Raw genomic sequence first — 5,623 nt, 5'->3', positions numbered from 1 at the left:
GAAGCTGTAATTTAAGTAAAACTTGAAGTATAAATAGATCAGAATTTGTTAACAAGGATGAAAATGCAAAGATATAATACAGCCCCAACGTGCAAATTTTGTAGCAAATAAGAGTGGTTTTGCAGTACGCCAGTACCTACTACACTATGGACGAAATTGTGTGCCATAGAAATGCTTTTTAATGTCTAAGTAATTATTGTAGTCAAAATAAAACGTAGATAAATTTTAATTAATAAACATGTAGAAAAGATAAGATTGATTAAATATGAAAATAATGACAATACTTAAAAAAAAAAAAAAAAAAAAATCTTTCCCAGTTGACTTAGCCTAACTGATGGATCGATCTGGAGATGAATTCGGATATGTTCCTCACTGAAACGCGTCTCACATCAACCTCACGGCATGTTTCGAATATGCATCTAAAACATCTCGTACTTGTTTGTGAGATCAGAGTGAGACACACTGTACGAGGAGGAGCAGATCCGATCTGAATCTGACAATACGTCTCGGGATACCTTTCAGGGCCTCTTTAATTAACATGTTTAAAGTCGTGTGTGCATTGGGATACCTTTCTGGGCCTTTAATTAAAAATGCCCTCAAAGACGCTTCTCACATCAACCTCGCAACACATCTCAACAATGTATTGGGAATATCTCCGAAATGATCGCATACAAGAATGGGAGATGTTCTCAACGTGCGGTTGCAAGTGCTGTGAGGGGTCGGCACACTGTCGAGATGCAAATCCAGATATATACGGGTGGACTGTGTAGGAGGGGGAAAGGAACATCCCCCCATCAAGTATAGAAGGTTAACAATGGCTGTAGCTGGGGTTATGCTGCTGTTTCATTAGCTCCTACTCCTGTGGTTGCCGTTATTGTGGAGTCTCGGCATAGCAACTGCAATCTCATCACCAATCATGGCAAAGCCAGGCTGCCCAGACGAATGCGGGAACATCACCGTTCCCTACCCGTTCGGCTTTGGAGACGACTCAAGCTGTTACAGAGACGATGGTTTCCGGCTGATATGCAACCACAGTTTCACCCCTCCCAAATTGTTTTTGCAAAAGAATATGATTGGGGAAGGCACAGGTGACCCAAACAAAGGTTATAACAAGTGTGATAAAGTAGTGGAAGTTAAAGAAATAACATTGCAAATCTGGATATATACGGGTGGACTGTGGAGGAGGGGGAAAAGGAACATCCCCCCAGCAAGTATAGAAGGTTAACAATGGCTGTAGCTGGGGTTATGCTGCTATTTCATCAACGATCCAACCATGAATGACTGCTTCTCGTCAACGATTTGCATAAATACGCCTGGGAGTTACAATTGTTCTTGCCCATCTGGTACAGATGGGGGCGTAAGAAGAAACGGTGGTTGCGTTCCTCTTCCACATTCACGGACAAAACTTCGGTTGATTCAAGTAACTCGGAAATGTAACTCGGAATGTATATTGTCTTCAATGTAACTCGGAAATCGCCACATCCACCAGTCCCCCACACTCAGTTGTCAATTTCATTGTTTGCCCAATCTCAAATAACTAATCATCAATTCCAATCCCCTCAAGATTCTACTGTTGTCGGCCCATAAAAAACAGCTTGAAAAGAAATAGAAAAAGAATCCAAGGAGACTGACAGCGATAGGGGAAACCAGTTTCCGGATCGTAATTGGGTTGAAACCAGTTTTTGCCGTTCCGAACTAATAATTAAGTAATCAAAATTATATAGAAGCCCCATGGTTTTCTTGTAATTCTTCTTCATGTATTAAAGGGTTATATTTTGTAGACAGTATATACGATAATTTTAGTTGAAAAATACTTGTTCTATCAACCTATAAACAGATTATAATTTACTGTATTTTTATTATATTTATTAGTGTAACTGTGTAATTACATGAATAAATTTATACAATATATACTTTGATTTAACTTTTATAACCTGCATTACAACCTAGAGTTACAAATTACTTAGATCAGATCCCATTTAAATCTGAATTCGATCCCGTATGAGCCAGAAGCAAATACCTCCCGGGATCCTAACAAATTGGGTCAGATCAGAAAAGTTGATCCAATTAGTTAACAGATTGAATTCAGAAGTAGCCCAATCCAATCCGATTGTTAGTTATGAAATATTATATATTATATATTATTTACATATTATATTATATATGTATATTTTATATAATATTTATATAATATATGTTATATATAATATATTATATAAATAGTATAATGTATTATTTATATTATATTATCAAGATTTTTAACTACACGTTTAATCAAATCAGATCAGATAAGATATTCGAATTCGAATCCAAATCATGCTCTTAAAAGTTTGGATATACCCTTGATCTAATCCATTTGCAAATCTATTACAAGCAAGGCAATAGTATCTATATATACAATATAAATATAGATATTATCAAAAATAAAATTTTAAGTTGTTATGTTTCAGGTAATTATAAATTTCGAGTATAGTGGGTCTAATCAAGCCACATCGGACACAATTATTGAGATTAATAATTCGTTTGGTTGTGTCTGATTTTACAGAACTAATAGAGTTTGGTTCTGAACTGGTTTCACCCTATTCTAGGCCAGACCTGACCTAATCACAGCTATAGGAAGAAGTGATAAAAATCAATGAATTGACTGCCATTTATCATCAAACCCCTCCTCTTTATCACTACTTAATATTACAACAAGACATAACCTTTAGAAATCTTTTGGCTTTTATCTATCACACCTTTAGTTCATTATGTCTTCTACAGTATTATCTTCCTTGGATGGAATGTATGGAGCCCAAATTCTGAATAACATTTCCTTTGGGATTTACTTTGACTCATGAAACTATTATAATCAAAGCTTAAAATGAAGACCCAAATTCGATATTTATAATCAGGACTCAGTGTTCAGACCAAGAACCTCTGTAATAGAGTCGGGTAGGTCCTATAGGATTGGACTGCATGATTAACAGATTTAATTAGATAGGGGGCAATTGGATTGGAAGCAGTTTCCCAATTTATGCCAATTATATGTCCCACCTTGTATTAATATTTTTTGCAATTATTATTAAGCATTTAAAATTTCAACTTTTACTTTTGTAATATAATACTTAACCAATTCAATCAACAAGAACAGAATTGAAAAATGACAGATAGGGTGTGAGTTATAGGGAGACTCCTTTATGGTCATTAGAAAGCAAAAAACAAAAAAAAAAATCAAAACTTATGTAGCTTTTTATTTATTTAGTATTTACCATTTGCATTTATTTTTATTTTTCTGTTTTTACTCAGACTAAAGTTCCATTACTATGCAGGTATAGCTTTAGGTATGGTGTTACTTTTTGCTAGTTATTGGTTGTATCATTAGAAAGTTAAAAAGATTAAAAGTTATATAGCTTTTATTTATTTACTATTTATCATTTGCATTTATTTTTATTTTTCTGTTTTAACTCAGACTAAAGTTTTGTTACTATGCAGGTATAGCTTTAGGTATGGTGTTGCTTTTTGCTAGTTATTGGTTGTATCAAATTTGGAAGAAAATACAAATCAAAATGCGCAAAGAAAAATTCTTCAAAAGAAATGGTGGTTTGTTATTACAACAAGTCTCATCAAAAGAAAGTATTGTGGAGAAAATAAAAGTTTTTACTGCAGAAGAGTTAGCAAAGGTTACTGATCAATATAATGAGAATAGAATTCTTGGTCAAGGGGGACAAGGTACAGTTTATAAAGGCATGTTATCAGATGGAAGGATTATGGCAATTAAGAAATCCAAAATAGTGGATAAAAGTCAACTTAAACCATTCATTAATGAGGTTGTCATACTTTCCCAAATCAATCATAGGAATGTGGTTAAACTATTGGGTTGTTGTTTAGAGACAGAAATTCCTCTATTAATTTATGAGTTCATCTCTAGTGGAACACTTTACCATAATATTCATCATGAAAATGAAGATTTTCCATTGTCATGGGATGACCGCTTAAGAATTGCTACAGAAGCTACAGGAGCAATTGCTTACTTACATTCAGCATTTTCCATGCCAATCATAGAGACATAAAATCTTCAAACATTCTCTTGGATGATAAGCGTAGAGCTAAAATATCAGGTTTTGGGATTTCAAGGTCAATTACAATTGATAAAACCCACATAACTACATTGGTGCAAGGGACTTTAGGATACCTAGACCCTGAGTATTTTCAATCAAGCCAATTCACTGAGAAAGGTGATGTTTATAGCTTTGGTGTTGTTCTTGTGGAGCTCTTAACAGGGGAGAAACCAGTTTCATCTACTAGACCAGTAGAGGAAAGAAGCTTAATCATATATTTTGTTTCTTAAATAAATAAGAACCGGCTTTTTGAATTCCTGATGCTAAAGTCATAAAAGAGGGTAGGAAAGAGGAGCTACAAGAGGTTGCTAACCTTGCAACAAGATGTTTGAGGTTAAATGGGAAGGAAAGGCCAACAATGAAAGAAGTTGCATTGGAACTTGAGGGATTGAGGAGATACAAAAGATCTTTCATTCAAAAGACCATTCAAGAGGACTTCGTAACAGATGAACCAATAGGTTTATGGGATACAGGTTCAACATCAACTGTAGGTAAAAATTTGGAGAGCTATGTTACATTCCAAGTAGATGAACAACCACTATTGCCTAATCCAGCCTCTCAGTCATCTTAAATAAGATATTGATATAAATAGGATTGGTGTTGAGGGTTTCCTAGCTAGATTGTGTGGACCAGAAAATAACAGCTCCGATGTCACAAACAGGTCAGAATGCCTGCTGCTTTAGAATGCCTGTATTGTATGTAAATGGATTATGTAGTCTTTCTTGCTCATATATCCTTATTGATTTAGAATGCCTGCTGCTTTAAGACTAGAAATTCCCTTCCAACCCTAGGAAAGACCGCAATTGCCTTCAGAGCTGCCATTGAAAAAGAAGATGATCTGCCCTCCCAGAACAGGCATCAGAAGTGAAGCATCACAAAGAGTTATCTCCTTTAAGATCAAAGATTTTAGATTCAAGATACAGAGTTCATTTCAATGTGACTTCTTCTACAGAGTGATTCCTTTAGGCTATGTTTGGTTTGAAGGAAAAGGCAAGGAAAGGAAGAGAAAAGTTGGAAAACTTATACAAGGTTTGTAAAGGTTTCCCTATCTTTCCCTTCCTTTCCCTATTTTTTCCTTCATACCAAACACAACCTTAAAATCTCAACCCAAACAGGTTATATATGTAAGCATGACATTCTTCTACTTCTCATACAGCTTCAGATGATTTTTGGACCATTGCTTATTTGCAGATGAGCACGCAATGGAGATCAATGTGATCAAGATTACCCAGCTTTAGAGGTACAATATACCATTTCTTCTAGAGAGCTTTTCTTTTATTCTTGTTCTTGCAATGGGGCTAACAGGTACACGTGTATATACAAGGGGAAGGTGGGAGAGCATGGTTTTTAAATTTATTTGATGAGGGCAGATTTGACCCTCCACTGACATCATGACACATGGCATTTCGGAACAATTGGGTGACACCCCAGAACCACCGGTGACAACTTGCCTTAGGCAAAATGATGGAGCCCCAACTAGTGACTTGGTGACCTAGCGACTTGACGACCTACCTCTATTGCCG

The 5,623-nt window shown here is 35.5% G+C and overlaps 1 pseudogene; it reads left to right on the top strand.

The window, feature by feature from the left end:
• The first annotated feature begins 916 nt into the window (after positions 1-916).
• Positions 917-4,671, top strand: LOC148872172 (wall-associated receptor kinase-like 1 pseudogene; annotated as a pseudogene).
• Positions 4,672-5,623: the final 952 nt, after the last annotated feature.

Source organism: Nelumbo lutea, chromosome 2 (assembly GCF_056320005.1).
Source record: "Nelumbo lutea isolate HS-2025 chromosome 2, American lotus-T2T, whole genome shotgun sequence".
In the NCBI taxonomy this organism is placed as follows: domain Eukaryota; kingdom Viridiplantae; phylum Streptophyta; class Magnoliopsida; order Proteales; family Nelumbonaceae; genus Nelumbo; species Nelumbo lutea.
The sequence above is the reverse complement of the archived record's forward strand: the minus strand, read 5'-3'. Positions and strand labels throughout refer to the sequence as shown.